The sequence below is a fragment of the Ursus maritimus genome, unplaced genomic scaffold (assembly GCF_017311325.1).
Source record: "Ursus maritimus isolate PB19 unplaced genomic scaffold, ASM1731132v1 scaffold_17, whole genome shotgun sequence".
NCBI classification, from domain to species: domain Eukaryota; kingdom Metazoa; phylum Chordata; class Mammalia; order Carnivora; family Ursidae; genus Ursus; species Ursus maritimus.
Genome location: NW_024424119.1, coordinates 49,991,579 through 50,008,985, shown reverse-complemented (window position 1 = coordinate 50,008,985; position 17,407 = coordinate 49,991,579). Strand labels below are relative to the sequence as shown.

The 17,407-nt window shown below is 37.1% G+C and overlaps 1 protein-coding gene and 1 long non-coding RNA gene across 2 annotated transcripts in view; one reads left to right on the top strand and one right to left on the bottom strand.

Moving 5' to 3' along the window:
* The window catches only part of NR6A1 (nuclear receptor subfamily 6 group A member 1), a 214,178-nt gene that overhangs the window by 82,630 nt on the left and 114,141 nt on the right, over positions 1–17,407 (top strand). The window lies entirely within an intron of this gene.
* LOC103670331 overlaps positions 1–17,407 on the bottom strand; it is a 63,677-nt gene that overhangs the window by 44,143 nt on the left and 2,127 nt on the right. The gene's annotated exons all lie outside the window — the stretch shown is intronic.

Sequence of the window (17,407 nt, the reverse complement as noted above, 5' to 3'; positions counted from 1 at the left end):
AGAAAGAGAGAAAAAGAGAAAAGGGGAGGGGAGGGGAGGGAGAAAACGGGAATGCATAGTGAGGTAAATAACTTGCCCAAGATCATATAGCTAATAAGTAGGAGAGCCAGGATTTGAACTCCAGAGTTCCAGACCCATTGTGTTCTTAATCAGTGCACTGTGTCACTTCATACTCCATTTGATGGTGAACGATACAGAATTCCCTAAAAGTAGGGGATAATATCTACTGTTTGAGTTCCTCCTGTGTAGCTAGGCATTACACATGTCATTTTATTTCTTTTCAATCTTATGCGTATGTGAATTGGTCCCATTTTACAGATGATAATATCAGCTAACATTTGTGGAGCACTTCCTGTGGATCAGGGATTATACTAAGTAGTTTACTTGTGTTACCTCGGTAATTGTTCACAGAGGTTCTGTAGGTCATTACTGTTTTTCTCAAAGGTGGAGAAGGTCACTTGCTTGGAGTCAGATAGCTGAGAGGACAGAGTTAGGATCTGAATGTAGGTTTACCTGACTCCAGACCCCAAGCTTTTAACTATCATGTAATATTTGGTGAGAAGCAGTACTTAGGTAGATATTCCAGTGATGAGGTGAGTCTCAGAGGACAGAGCTCAGCTCCAAATCTTGTACCTCATCCTTAATCCTCATATATTGTATTGGTTAATTGTGACCCTTGCTTTTCTTCTAAATGTTCTCATAATACGGAAACTTGATATAGGTATCGGAGATGGCCTTCTTGTATGAAAACAGAAGATTCTTCTCTAACTGATGTCTTCATGATATCGTGGCATTTAGTGAACTTGGTCTTTTATTTAAGGCTTTGACTTTTTCTTTAATTCCATTTGCTGGGATTCATCACTCTAGAGATTTCTTTCTATCTTCATAGGGATTTCTGAAAGTTATAGTGGGGAGTTCTTAAACATCTGTGAGGTTCTATTTTTGAAATATTGTGGTTTATCTTTATCTTGCCTCCTTAGGATTATAAGTCTATTTTCTTTACCACCTAAGATATGGTTGGTGTTGAACATTTTTGTTTATTTTAAATTATTTTTTTATGTGGAACCTTCATGCTCTCATATCTCACTCCCTCCCTCCCATTAGCAAACTCAAGTAAATGGTTTCAGAAATGAGTATGTTTTCTGTCCTTTCTTTCCCTAAGTGTCTTTTTTTCTGTCTCGATAATCTGTCTAGATTATCTCTTCCTTCTGTCCAACCAGTTGGTCACTAGATATATTAAGTCTAACTCCCAGATATAGATCTATCACTCTGGCCTGAGGTAATCAACGTGACTAGATATCAGAAAAATGAAAATTAAAAATTAAATGACAGTTTAAAAAAAATGAGGTAGTATTGCATACCCACTTAAAATAGCAAACAAATTGACTACTCAAAGTGTTGGTGAGAACAACCCAAATACTCAACCTCTGTCAGCAGAAGTGGAGTTTAAATTGTGACAAACATTTGGAAGTTCTTCAATAGTATCTGTGGAAGTTGAACATAGGCAGTTTTATTTCTAGGCGTATACCCAACAAAAATGGGTAAAGTATGAACCAAAAGACATGTATAAGAATGTTCTAGCAGCATTAGTTGTAATAGTCCCAAACTGGAAACAATTAGATATCTATCCACAGTAGAGTGGATAAATAAATTGTGTTATAACCCGTAAAATGGGATACCATATGGCAGTGATACCGACAAACTATCACAACATGCAACACCATGGAGGAATCTCCTAGACAATATGTTGAACGAAAGAAGCCAGACACAAAAGATAACATGATGTGTGACTACCTTTATAAAAAGCTCAAAAATAAGCAAAACTAATCTGTGGTGATAGAAGTCAGAATGGTGGTTTCTTTTACTGACAATATAATGACTGGGAGGAGGCATAAAGGAAGTTTCTGAAGTATTAATGTTCTAATCTTGATTTGGGTATTGTTGATTCCACAAATGTGTTCACTTTGTAAAAATTCTTTGAACTGTATATACATTGGAGATAAATTGTATTTCACTCTATGTTTATACCTGAATAAACACATTTACTATTTTTAAAAGCTAGGTGATAGCTTGGTTAAAAAAGTTGGAGGGGAGGCGAAGGGCTCAAGGACTTGTGTCAAAATACCATCTCTAGTTAATGGCTTTGAATTAGTCACTTAAGAGTGGCCTTAAAGAGTGACTTTTTTCTCCATGTATTTACAGTAAAGATCTGAGGGAGTCATACCAAACCAGTAAAACTTTTGGTCGGGAGTAGAATTATGAGATTTCACTTTTTATTCTGTCTACTACTTCTTACATTTTAAGTGATTTTTCAATAATATTTTAATCGAGGGATGCCCACGTGGCTCAGTTGGTTAAGTGCCTGCCTTCAGCTCAGGTCATGATCTCAGAGTCCTGGGATTGAGTCCCACATCGGGCTTCTTGCTCAACAGAGAGTCTCCTTCTCCCTCTGCCTGCAGCTCTTCCTGCTTGTGCTCTCTCTCTGACAAATAAATAAAATCTTTAAAAAAAATTTTTTTTTAATAAAGCTTAAAAAAAAAAAAAACCAACCCATGACATTGATAGAGGAAATGTTAAGTAGCATGACAAGTAATAAGGTAAGATATTTGGTGCCATGCGGAACTTTGGTGCCCTACAAATCAGATCCCATTTAGCCATATTCATTTTACAACTTGGTAAAATAGCAAGAGACATTGCTCAGAGGTTCAATAGAGAAAAATGTTAAACCAAACCAAATGAAACAAAAAAAGCCTAACCTCCTCTTTGCATTAAAAAAAAAAAATTGTAGTAAAAAACACACAAAATTTACCGTCTTAACCCTTTTAAAATGTACAGTTAAGTAGTGTGAAGTATATTTATAGTGTTGATCAACAGCTCTTCAGAACTTTTTCATCTTGGAAAATGGAAACCCTGTACCCATTAAACAACTCCCTTCTCCCAGCCCCTGGTCACCCCTATTCCACTTTGTTTCTATGAATCTGACTACTTTAGATAACCCATATAAGTGGAATCATACAGTATTTGTTTTTTTGTGATTGGCTTATTTCACTTAGCATAATATCCTCAAGGTTCATCCATGTTACAGCAAGTGACATCTTTATTGCCACCACTGTGGTCAAAACCATCATCTTTTCATCTGACTGCAACAGTCCAACTGGCCCCCTTGCCTCTAGTCTTGCCCACCTCTAATTTATCTTCCACCCAGTGGCTAAATGCAAATTTGACTTTACTTGAGAACTTGATGCCCTATCTTTAGATAAAATTTAAATGCTTTAACCTGACATGGCTTTCACTGTTGGGCCCTAATAAACTATTTCCTAAGCCACATCATTTCCTCATAGCTCCCAAACTAGATATATTCTCTGCTTCATCCATTCTGAATTTTTTCCTTGATCATGCTGACGGTTTTATGTTCTCAGTCAATATTTGTTGATGGTGAATCATGAATGAATCATGACTTTTACTGAAGCTTTACTATGCTTGTCAGCTGCCTCTGCATGGAACTAACTTAAAGACTTAATGTCAGAGTGTAATAATTTAGCAATAAAATACAGACTTCCCATTTTTAGAGCTTTTCTCAGCTGAAAATAGTCTGATCTGAAAAAAAAGAAACTTAAGAAATAGATTGACCAAATTCATGTGAAGGGGAAAAAAACAATAGGGAATTTTCTTTATTTTAAAGTCTTCATTTCACTTGGCCCTTTAGTAAAGAATACATTAAAGGCTTCTCTCTCTCTCACTGTAATTTAATTAAGTATTTATTGAGAGCCTTCTATGTATTTAACCTGTGAGTTAACAAAGTAAAAGTCTGCCAGAGAAGTTTGCACAACTCGAGTAGCTACACATATTTCAGTAATTACCCAGTTCAGATAACTTTTTTGGTTTCAAAAGCAGTGTTTTCTTTCATGTTTTTTTAAAGATTTTATTTATTTGAGAGAGGGAGACAGAGATAGTGACAGAGAGCACAAGTGGGGAAGAGAGGGAGAAGCAGGCTCCCCACCAAGCACGGAGCCTGATATGGGGCTCAGTCCCAGGACCCTAGGATCATGACCTGAGCCAAAAGCAGACGCTTAACCGACTAAGCCGCCCCCAGGCACCCCTCAAGCGGTGTTTTCTGACTGCTAGATGGAAAGTAGCTAGTGTTTGGAGTGCGCATGCCCATCATAAAACCGAGTATGTTGTATGACTTTTTTCTTAAGCTAGCTGGATTGAGGAGGAACTAGCCCATTAGACTCTCAAATGGGACTGAAGTCACCCTCTCTACACAAGTTTAGTGAATTGCTGCATACAGCTAGAATGAGTTACACAGCTTGAGCTTGACAAAGGAAACCCCTTCCTGCCTTATCAGCCTTCTCTCTTCCCCTGAGCTCCAGCCACGTTGCATATGTGGTTTCTTCAATATGTGATTTAGTCTCTCCTGGCAGTGCTCTGCTCATACTATTCCTTATGCCTGAAAAGCTCCTTATCTTGTTCTTTCCTTTTCTACAAATTCTGTTTATCTTTCAAGACTCATCTCAGAGGTTTTTCCTCCAAGTTGCCTTCCCCTTACCAGGTTAAGTGCTTTTACTTTGGACTTCCATAATCCTGGACTTTCCTTTATCATACACTTAGAGCACCATGTTGTCTCTTTAAGGTTTGTCCCTACTACTAGACTGTGTGCTCCTTTTGAAGTTTAAGGCATTTTTGTGCTTAGCTTGCTGCTGCTTAGGTGCTCAGTGATTCTTTGAATGAATAAATTGTATTGTTATTGAATGATTGATAAAAAAGTGTGTGACTGAAGGAATAACAAAAGCCTAATCCCAAACCTACTAAGAAGCCAAGTGATTTCTAATCGTAAATTTTGGGCAATGCAGTCCTTGTTCCTATGTAGGCCTTATTCACCAGCAAACTTGGACATCTGTCTGACTCTTACAAAGAGAAAAAAACCTCCCTAAAGGGAAGAGAACTAACAATAATCGAACACTACTTTGTGTTGGGCGCTAGGGATTTTGTCATTTAAAACTTTCATTTAGCTGTATGAGGAACTTACTGTTTTCCCTTTTTACAACTAAGGCACCTGAGGCTGAGAGAATTTTAGTTAGAAATTTAGTAATGAAGCTTTGATTAAACCCTTGTTATCTTACTGTCTGTGCTTTTTTTCCTCTGCGTTTTGCTGTCTGCCCAAAATTAAGGGTCTTATCTGGTATATTCTAGTCATCTGTTATCAAAAGGCAACCACAAATTTTAGGAACTGTTTTATTTATTTATTTGAGAGATTGAGAGAGAATGAGCACAAGGAGGGGAAGTGGCAGAGGGAGAGGGAGAAGCAGGTTCCCCGCTGAGCAGGGACCTGGCCTCTGGGCTCCATCCCAGGACCTCAGGACCTGAGCTCGAAGGCAGACGGTTAACCAACTGTGCCACCCGGGTGACCCAAGGAACTGTTTTAAAGCAGAATGAATGCTTTAATATAATATTAATGATAATTTGGCTTTACCATTTACAAAGGGCTTTCACATTCACATATGATAGATAATCTAGAGATGCATTCTTTTAAGATATTATAAATTCTTACAAAGAGCATTAAAATGTTGGCACAGGGGCGCCTGGGTGGCACAGCGGTTAAGCGTCTGCCTTCGGCTCAGGGCGTGATCCCGGTGTTATGGGATCGAGCCCCACATCAGGCTCCTCCGCTATGAGCCTGCTTCTTCCTCTCCCACTCCCCCTGCTTGTGTTCCCTCTCTCGCTAGCTGTCTCTATCTCTGTCAAATAAATAAATAAAATCTTTAAAAAAATAAATAAAATAAAATAAAATGTTGGCACAGAGCATTTGCGCAGTGGAGACTAGTCTCTTTTAGCAAATACTATGTTTCTCCAAATTAGACTAAATTGTTTATACTTCACTGAATTTTTTAAAGAAATCATAGAGTTTTTCTACTTTTTCTGGAGACATGAAGTCTAATAAATAAATGATATCTGGCTATTTTTAGAAGTTCCATGCATAATTTAGACTGTATATACTTGCTAACATCCCAGAAATCTGTTTTCATTGCATGTGAAATTGCATTGTACTGCCCTATGTTCTTGTGATTTTGGAAAACTAGTTCTTTTCAAAGTCCGGAGCAGAAAAATTTTTTTCTGGTTTCTGACAAGAAAAAATTTAAAGGAAGGAAAGTCCCACCAAACCATAGAAAATCAAACTGCTATAGTGAAATGAGCAGGTTCCTAAGAGCCAGTCATCTGCGTTCAAATGTGGACTCTGTTGTTTCCTAGCACTTTTGACAATGGACAAATAATTTCTTTCCAAGTTGAATATCTTCATCAATAAAATAGAGGCTAATAACAGTATTGGGCTTTTTAGGTGGTTTTGATTATGAAATGACATGTTGAGAAAAGTATTGCATAGGGTCTCACACGTGGTAGGCCCTTGATAAATGTTACTTGCTATTATTTGGGAGAGGGCGTATTTCTGAAACATTTTAGGTATATGCAAGTATTAAAGTCTTTTAGCAGTTGCAGAGTTTTCTCAGAAGTCTGACCTTTCACATTGAGTTGATCAGCTTTTATTTCTGGAGCATGAAGTTACTATGACAGTTTCTATCCTGTGTGATACTAATATCCGCAGGAACTGGGGGCATTATTTTCTGTTAAGGAGAAATCTCTCTTGTAATACTCAAATTAAGCAGGATTTACAGGGGAAATTACAAAGAAATGAAAAATGATAGTAGTTTTATTAGTTATTTTGTGGAAAGTAGAAGGTATTTTTCTTCCTGTCAATATTTGAATTCCTCTTGACCGTAGGAACTTGGGTAAACATTACTGTGTGCTGGTGTGAAGCCATGTGAGTAGAATTTATTCATTTGGATTATATGACTTTGGTGGTGGTGGTTGTTGTTTTCCCTCTCAAGGAATTTTGATTTTTAAGTTGATCACTCAGTACAGTGTCCTGAAAGGTTTTCCTTTTCCAGACATGGCCTGAGATATGTGATATTTCAACACTCAGACAGGGCATATACTACATGATGTTAGAGGGCCAGATTGTGAAGGATTCTAGAGGCAAGCTTTTTTGAGGAAAGAACTCCTGTTAACAACTTTGGATCTCTTATACATCCATTAAAGTATCTGAAACAAAGTTGTCGTTCCATAAAGATTTTTTGAATAAATTATATTCTTGGTTGTCTTGTCTTGGTAAGAATTTATAGAATTTTCTGTTACATTTGGGAAATCAAAAATATATATCCACATTTATATCTTTGCTCCTAAAATTTGAAAATAATTTCAGTGTGAAAACAATGGTTTTCGTACATCTTAATTTTTCCATTTCATTTTTATCCCAAAGGTAGAACTGATTCTTGATTCGTGGTATTCAAGTAGTGAAACACATCCACGAGATTATTTTTGTTTTGTTTTGAATTGATTTGTTTTTATTTCTGAGACTTTTGGAACCTGATGTGAAACTTCCCTGTGTCCTGTTGGAAGGTTTTCAAGATTTATGTCAACTGCTCAGCATGTTTAGGGATGTGTTTTATTTTACTATGGAGATTCTTCTACTTTCTTCCCCTATTTGAATTTTCCTTTAGAACTTTCTTCTCCTGTGGCATGTGGGTAATTTAGTTGGTTAAGTGTCTGACTTCAGCTCGGCCCATGATCTCAGGGTCTTGAGATCAAGCCCTGTGTCGGGCTTCCTGCTCAGTGGGGAGTCTGCTGGAGATTCTCTCTTCCCCCCTCTCTTTCTCCTTGTGCCCCTCCCACCACATGTGCGCACTCTCTAAAAAAATAATAAATCTTAAAAAACAAAATCTCTTCACTTTTCATTATTGAACAAACAAACTTTATTGTATTTGGGTGGCAGCTAATTATGTATAGCACATTCTCAGTGTTTGTGAGCTTATGGTGAGACAGTGCTATCAGTCCCTTTTGGCAGGAATATAGATTTGTCAGACCAAAAAAAAAAAAAAAAAAAAAAAAAAAAAACAAAGACTGTAAAAAAAAAAAAAAAAAAAAAAAGATCAGGAATGTGGATAGCGATTTTTGTATAAATATATCCACTACAGTATTATTTATAATAGAGAATAAGTGGAAACTACCTGGATATCTAAAAAGTCATTTTAGGGGCACCTTCGTGGCTCAGTCAGTCAAGCATCTGTCATGAGCTCAGGGTCCTGGAATTGAGCCCACGTTCGGCTCCCTGCTTAGTGGGGAGCCAGCTTCTCCCTCTGCCCTGCCCCTGCCATGCCCTCTCTCGCTCTTTCTCTGTCTCTCAAATAAATAAACTCTTCAAAAAAATAAAGTAAAATAAAAAGTCATTTTAATGACTTTTTAAAAAAAGTTTATTGGATGCATACGTTTCTTCATTTTTATTTTTTTAAAGATTTTATTTAAGAGAGAGAGTGAATGAGAGACAGAGAGAGGAAGAGTGCACATGAGCAGGGGCAGAGGGGGAGGGAGAAGCAGACTCCCCTGCTGGGCAAGGAGCCCAGTGCAGGGCTCGATTCCAGGACCCTGGTATCATGACCTGAGCTGAATTGCAGATGCTTCACCGACTGAGCCACTGGGTGTCCCCATTTTAATGACTTTTTGAAAATACTTACACGTGAACAAATTAGAATGTAAAACTATAGAGAATTGATTCCACTGTGTATGAACTACATCAAGATATTAGAAGATTTTTTCTGTGAGTGGAATTGTGGATGGCAAGTTTTCTTTATTTTTTCTTTATTATGTAGATTTTCTACAAATCATGTATTACATGTATAATGATGGAAAAACTGCCAGGATTAAAAAAAAAACTAATATGTTAAATAACTACAAAATAAGACTAGAGGGAATTTACTAAATGTTGACAACGGTTATCTTTAGATAGATTACGAATAACTTTTTGGAGTGTGAATAACTTTTTTTGTGTTCCTAGTTTTTGTGCTTCCCAGTCTATTTGCAGTAAGATGAGATGAAAAATAAGTTATTTTATAAGGTATATCACTGCAATCAGCTAGGAATTTGCCTTCAGAGAATTTTCTTTATGAGACTTTTGTAATAATCTTTAGAGGAAAGACATGCTTCCTTTGCCTTTTTTGATGGCTGTGGTAGATTGAGATTCCAAATCTTTTACATGTTTCTTCGGTACAATTTCTGATTAAATTGGCTGAAGTAGTAATACTGCTAGTGATAGAGTGTCCTACCCTTTGAAATCTGTGTGAGTGTGACCCTCCATTTCACTATTGATATGCCAGCTTCAAAGTATTTTTCTTTTATATTCTTGCTATAATAACCAGAAGTAGCATTTCATATATAAATGGCTTATTCTGCTTAGCTGTTAACGCCTGAAACAAATATTTTAGATACACTTAAGCCTTTGAAACCTGTTATTTTAAAAAATTGGAGTTATTCTTATATAGATGAATATGAAAGTAGGATGGATAATAGTAACATATTTGTAAAACTATAACTACCATTTGTCAAGCATCTGTGGTGTTCTAGGCACTATATCAGACACTGACAAAGATTATATAATTTTCACAACAGCTCTGTGAAGTTGTATTACTTTATCTTTTTTCCCTGTAGAGGAGGCACCTGTGGTTCAGAGAGACAGATTTGTCTAGGGTCACACAGTCAGAGTGCGCTCAAGCTGAGACTGGATCCATGTCTTTGTGACTACAGTGCCCAAGTACGGGGCCTTTGTCTTGTTTCCTATTGTACATCTAGTTCCTAGAACAGGAGTTGTCATATACTAAGCACTCCACATACATCCTTCGAATGAATGAGCTATACACCTAGAAGCTTCTAAGTGGCCAAGCAAAAGAAATTGTTCTGTTCTAGTAATACAGAATTATATAGAGAAGTGAGGCTGACAAAATATAATGCTATTAGCCAAATGGAGGTACTTACACCAAAATTTAGGTCTTAATAACAAATGAGCAGGTTGGGATCCTCTTTTTTGATGTAATTGTCTAATTTCTTCTGAGTACATATGCTACATCTCTTTTTCATTTGACTTTGATATCCAGTGAACAAAGAAAAAGCAAAAGATACATGATATTTAATCTTTACCAGTGAAAAAATGTAGGTGGAACCTCACGTTCTGTAAATGTCAAGAAACTAGATTGGGAATTTCTTGATTGGAACATTGGGAACCTTGGGTTTTGTCGAAATAACATTGTGCCATTGTGGTACCTGTATATACTTTATTTCATTGGTAACAGCAACTTCTTTTTATAGTTCTATGACAGTGAAGACTAAATTCCAATTGAAAGAAAGGTTAATATTTAGACATCTTGTAAGCATACGTGGTTCTAGTTTTTAAGATGAATCATTACAGAAGCCTAGTTGTGACTCCAGCCTTTCCTTCTCTTCGTATTTATCGTGCATGTCTCAAATATTCTTGGTTGCTAAGAACTAGCTGAGTCATGGGTTGAGTACTCTGAGTACACTAGCTGTGTAATCATGATGGTCATAGCATGTGCTGTTAAAGGGATGCTGAGTGCTACAAACATAATATTAGGGAAGGGGGTGAAGGCAATATGTATCACATTTAATGCTCCAATGTATCATGATTCTTGGACTGTCATTCCATGCCTCGACCCCTTTACTGTCTCCCCTGCAGAAATTATCTTGTTCTTAATCATCCATCAAAAGGAGACTGAGTTTTTGCATGAGATAGTGGTTTACCACAGATTTGAGTAATGGTCATTTGAAACCAGTGTATGTGTTTGAGGGTATTTCATTTCCTTACTGGTTTAAAAGCCATTAAGATCTTGTAGTTTAGTATATCTCTTTGCTTGAATCAAACACAGCTGAGAGTGTATTCTTCCATATTCTTATGGACTGTGTTAGTTCAGCTTCAACAGATGGCCAGGCACTTCCCTCAAATCACGGGGCTCATTCTCAGAGTTTCTCAGATCCCTACCATTTTTAAAATGATACGGCTTCTGGCCATGGTTATCCTAGTTTATAGCTTGTCAGCTTCATGAGGGGAGCTAATATATCTGTTTTGTTCATTACTCAACCTGGGTCTAGCAGTGTGTATAATACATATTGGGAACTTAATATTTGTTGGATAAATGACTAGAAAAAGAAGGCTGTGCTTGATCAGCATTTAGTAAGAACTCAGAAACACCTGCCTGCTGAGGAACCTTTCCTTTGGTTACCTTTTGTGATTTCTTTATGTATGCTAATGGCATCCATGGAAATCTTGCGATCTGATCTATCTTATCTATCTTTATGTAACTATCTTTCTTGTTTATTTAATCTATCCAATTAAGCAGTCCTGTAAAATCTTTTATGGTAACTAGGCTTTGCAGAGACTGAATTTGAATACACTCTGGCCAGTCCAAATTTCTCACCTCTAAGTGCTATAACTCTTTAGTCTCTAATATGAATGGTTTTTTTTTTGGACCACTGCTGGTAACAAGGACTCAGAAATGACTTGTTAAAAGTCACCTAGCTAGATAGTGGCTGAGCTAGGATTTGATGTCCTCTATCTAATCCAGTCCTTTTCTTGGAGACAAATCTATCTTTTCAGACGTCTGACTACACCACACTATCTCCCTTATAGTTCTTCTTCTTCATCTTTTTTTTTTTTTTTGAAAATCTACTTTCTCTAGTCTGAAAGGTTATGTGGCATGTCCAGTATTTTTCAGTTATTTGGGATTAAGAAACACCTACTATTTCTAGTTCTGCTGGATTATTTTCAACTTTAAAATGAATCTACAGATAGAGTAGGAAAACACTTACCCGGGAATTCCTTCCATGGCTTTGATTTTAAAAGTAATGAATTTTCTTTCCATTACCTGCAGGAGGCTGTTTTCTTGATTGGGGCAGTATTTTAGAACTTTCATATTTTTGTTTTAATCACCAAGAAGAATGAGTAGAAATCTTATTCCAAAAAGAAATATTATTTCTTAATTTAAGGAAATGATTTTTATATATTCAACAGCATTAAATTAATATCAGTATTAATTATATTTTATAATATTAAAATCTGAGGTTCTACCTCACTTTTCAGATAATTATCCTGTATTTATTCAATCAACTTATTTAATATTTGTTTCTATTTTAAAAGATTTATTTATTTTAAAGGTCTTATTTATTTGTCAGAGAGAGAAAGAGAGCGAGCACAAGCACTGGGGAGTGGCAGGCAGAGGGAGAAGCAGGTTCCCTGCTGAGCAAGGAGCCTGATATGGGACTTGATCCCAGGACCCTGGGATCATGACCTGAGCTGAAGGCAGACACTTAACTGACTGAGCCACCCAGGTGTCCCTATTTATTTATTTATTTTAAAGAGAGTGCAGGAGCAGGGAATGGCAGAGGTAGAGGGAGAGAGAGTCTTAAGCAGACTCTGCACTGAGCTCAGGGCCAAGGCCGGGCTTGATCTCATGACCCTGAGATCATGACCTGAGCTGAAACCAAGAGTTGGATGCCTAACTGACTGCACCACCGAGGTACCCCTAATATTTATGTTTTAAGACTTGAAACTCTTTGTGCAGTGTTGACAGCTTTTATTTTCATGTTTGTTTTAATTAAAATTTAAACAGAGAATTGTCTGTGCTATAAATCAGCCTGGAACCCTTCTCTTTCCATTCATGTTTGGGAAGAGTCAGACAATGAACTGGACCTTAAGACCTTACTGTGTTTTTATAGAATTGACATTTCCATGAGTGGTTTCCATGTGCCAGGATGTTCAAGATGTTTTATGTGTATGATCCTTTATGTGTATGACCTTTAAAATGACTGGAAGGAAGGCTTTAATATTCATATCTTATGCATGAAGAGTCTGAGACAAAGAGAGGAATTGACTTATTCAGGATCGCATAATAAAAAAGTAGCAGAGCCAGGATTCTAACCCATGTTCACTTGACACTAAGACCCATGATTCTTGGACCTAGCAGGCATAGGATGGGTTGAGAATGACATCAGAATTTAAGAACCTCATATCCATGTTTATCATGTCCAGTTTATTTAATGGCAGATTTGGAAGTTAAGACATGATCATGAAGGAATCACTTGGATTTTTTCTTTTTTTATCCACTCAAGCCTTGGGGAGGCACCACTCATTGCATCTGGTCTTGACCAGATACCAAGTTCACAATAATTAAAGGCAATAAGGCATTGGGTGTTTTACCAGTTCATTATTACTATTATTATAATCTGAGTTACTTAAATGTTCCTTGAAAAAAAAGCCTCAGTCCAATACTTGGAAAAAAGATTTCTGTCTACAGTTTTCCTCTGTGCTTCAGGCATCTCAGCAAGGGCGAATGAGGCTTCTTATCATTGGATTTCTAAAATAATGCTTTCTGGGATGCCTGGGTGGCTTGGTCAGTTAAGCATCTGCCTTTGGCTTAGGTCATGATCCCAGGGTCATGGGATGGAGTCCTGCATCAAGCTCCTTGTTTTGCGGGGAGTCTGCTTCTCCTCCTCTCTCTGCCTGCTTCTCCCTCTGCCTGCCGCTCCCCCTGCTTGTGGTCTCTCTCTTTCTCTCTTTCTAACAAATAAATAAATAAAATCTTAAAAAAAAATAAAAATAACCTTTTCTATTTTGGTGAACAGGCATCAGGTTCTCTATTGGGAAGCCATTTTTTTAAATTCACCCAACAATGTATGCATCTCTTGCTAGAGTTTACTTTTTAGTTATAGAACACTGTCCTTCTATATAAAAACCTAAGTCTAGACCCATAAATATAAGACTCTGAACACACAGGGACCTTGCTGGTTATTTGAGTCAAGTATGACATGAGATTATTCTGGTAAAAAAGCCAGGCTGTATGGAGCAGTGTGGTCACATATTGGCAGGGGAAAGCTATCTGGCATACAAATATTTCCATTTTATTCCAGTTGATTTACTGAATGGCCAGTGTTAGTATTTTAGGATACCTAATTATGACAGCTTGCTTTGTGTGTTGAATAGTATTTGTCTATCTGTAAGTAGTCACATTGTAAAGATTTAGGGGGGAAAATATGCTAATAAATAATAGCTACCCCTTTTAAAATTCCCACTACATGCCTGGCACCTTACTCTGGATGCTTTATATACTTTATCCTGAGTCCTTCCCTACCTCATGCAGGTTAGCTATTTCTCCATTTTGTAGATAAGGATACTAAATCTCAGAGAGGTGGATTAATTTGCCTAATATTCACTAGCTAGTAGGGTAGGTACTCATAATCAAACCCAGGTCTGACTGATTTCAAGCCCCTTGTTCTTTGCTGTTCCATATTGTCCATGACAGTAATGTGAAGGAGACCATAGAATTACTTGCTTCATATGTTTAGGAAGAACTTTCTTTTTTCTTAATTTTAATTTTTTTTTTTAATGGGCTCCACACTGCCCAGTGAGGGCCTTGAAATTACTATCCTGAGATCAAGACCTAAGTTGATATAAAGGGTTAGACCCTTAACTGACTGAGCCACTCAGGTGCCCCTAGGAAGAACTTTTTGATACTAAGTACCATTCTGGAACATTTTAATTACTCTGGCCACTCTTACGTGTCTGCCACTACTGCCTTAATATTCTTCATAACCTCTTTATTATGGACCAAGAAAAAAAACCTTTGGTATCAAAATGCTTTTTTTTTTTTTTTAAGATTTTATTTTTTTATTTGACAGAGATAGAGACAGCCAGAGAGAGAGGGAACACAAGCAGGGGGAGTGGGAGAGGAAGAAGCAGGCTCCCAGCGGAGGAGCCTGATATGGGGCTCGATCCCAGAACGCCAGGATCACGCCCTGAGCCGAAGGCAGACGCTTAACGACTGAGCCACCCAGGCACCCCTCAAAATGCTTTTTTACACCTATCTCAAGTATCATGGTGCTAGCTGCCTTGTCATACTTGTCATTATATTTTTATTATATTTTTTACTTAGAGGTGAATTTCTTTCATGTCCAGCTGAATGTGTAGTTGAAGGTAGGTGTTCTGGATTGAGCATAGTCTAGATTATTGCTGTCTAGTAGTACTTTTTTTTTTTTTAAGATTTTATTTATTTAAGAGAGAGAGAGAGCATGAGTGGAAGGGAGGGGCAGAGGCAGAAGCAGACTCCCTACTAAGCAGGGAGCCCGATGCAGGGCTCAATCCCAGGACCCTGGGATCATGTCTTGAGCCGATGCAGACGCTTAACTGACTGAACCTTCCAGGTGCCCCCAGTAGTACTTTCTAATAGAAATATCCTATATCTGTGCTGTCCAATATGATAGCAGCTCATTACGTGGGATTATTGAGTGTTTGAAATGTGGCTAGCATGACTGAAGAAATGAATTTTTTGTTTTATTTAATTTTGATTAAATTCAAATAAAAATAGCCCATTTAGCTTGTGGCTACTGTATTGGACAGTAGCACAGCTTGAGGTCGTAACTAATGCTTGTGTTTGGTGGGTAATGATAGAATTTGAAGAGATCCAGTAATTGGTAGTTTAAAAGTTGCTGATTTGTTTTCCAACAGCATTAACTTTAGCAGGCATTCGTTTTAAGGCCATGGGACCAGAGTAGAACAGTTTGTATTTCCAAAGCACTTTTTGATAATTCATGATCTCATTTGATGAATATTTCAGGTATGATATCATTTAGGATTTGTGTCTGCTAATGGATCAGAGAATAAAGGCTGAAGAACAAAACCATTTATAACTTCCTTGTGTAGGGTCTCCTCCTGTTGAAATGGACACCATTCTGGCCTGTTGGTGCTCAGGTTGCAGCATGAAGGCCTGGATGGGAGCCTGTGCTCATTGATTGAGATTGGAGAATTATGTCTCTCCCCTCACCTAGAATGTCCATTAATTTTATTTTTTAGGTCTAAAGAGAGGGAGGTAGAGGCAATTTCTAAATCTAGCCATAGAACTACAGTAATTTGATAGCCAACAAAAGAAAATGTAGTTTTCCTTTCTAATATGCCAAAATAAATCCTTAGGGCTTTAATTTTAGTTCTTTGTTTTTGGAAAATACAACTCAGAACTCAGAAATGTTCTGTATAAGATTAGTTTTTAAATTGATATGTATCTTCTGAAGAAACTTTTGATTGAATTAAATAATAGATTTTATATGATATTTTGAAGAAAAATTTGTTTCCCTGGAATCTTGATACATTTGGTTTCATTTTGATTGGTCTTATGAAATAATTTGTGAAAGATACTAGTTTTACTCTGTGTCACTTGTGTTACTAAGCATATTTTTTCTCTGACAATTTATTTATAAAATATTCTTCTCCTTTCTGTCAAAACTTGCAACTAATCAACTCTGGATGCTTTTGATTTTTCTGACTGTGCCAGGGCATTGAATGAAGTTCCCTATAGTGAGAAAAGAGAGCACATGGGACTCGTGACTTTATGTACTCCAACAATAGAGCTTTTATGACATTGGAGGTGGTTAAAAAAGCTAGAAGTAGCTCTTAAACATGGCATCGCTGTGTTGCCTTTTTTTTTTTTTTTGTATTCTCAGAACTGCCAGGAGTGCATCGGGCCTGTAATTTCCTGTTCTCTGAATCCCCCATCTTTCTGCAGCTCCAAGCTTTGTGTCCCACAGCCTGTGACTCTGTGCTAACAAATCGCTATTGTCCAGTGGGGCGAATGGTGGCTGGAACTAAAGAATTGCTGTCTGGTTTCTATTCAAATCCAGGTAGTGAGATATATGAATGGACTTTTCGAATCGTCATGTGAATAATGTCTGCTCGGCATGAAGGCTCAGAGCCACACTAGGAAAGATTAACTCCTAGGCTGACCACTAACATCCTTTGTGGTAGGAGGTAGAAACATTCCCAAGTATCATTTTATTCACACTTAATTTTCCATTTTATCCTCCAGAAGTAGGGTTAACCATTCAATTATTTGGCTACTTTTCTACCAAGTTTTAGTGTTTCTGTTGATAATATGGAAGTCTGAGAAAATGCTAACTTGTTTTTCACCTACAACACTGTATTATTTTCTGTCAAAAGTTTTCTACCTTACATTTATTATGGCATAAAGTTCTCTTTATAGTATACATATAAAAATGAGAAAGAAAGAGCTGCTTTTTCCAAGAAACCAACCCTTGAAAATGCTTTTTAACCAATGAAGGGAAAAATCCTTTTTTTTTTTTTTTAGTGCATTCTACTTATTTGCATTTCCCCCCCGAAGTCCAAATTTATACAAAGAAAATAGAAACAACTTCAAATGCAGTATATTAACCAAACAAACAAGCCTTATTCAAATTAGGAACCAACTTAAGCATTTGTAAGTATAGCGGAATCAGGATTTTTTAAAATCAGATTTGGAAGCCAGACTCTAAGTCATAATTCTCATTTATCCTTGGGAAATTATTATTTTATCTTTGTCTTATATACCTGAAGAAATGTCCATAGGCTAGAAGGGCCATGCTTTTTTACACTCCTTCCATATCACAGGTACTATGGAGCGAAGAGCCTTTTATGTTTCTTTTTGTCTTAAACTCAGACAGCTTTGTAAGCAGTAGTGTGTAGATTACA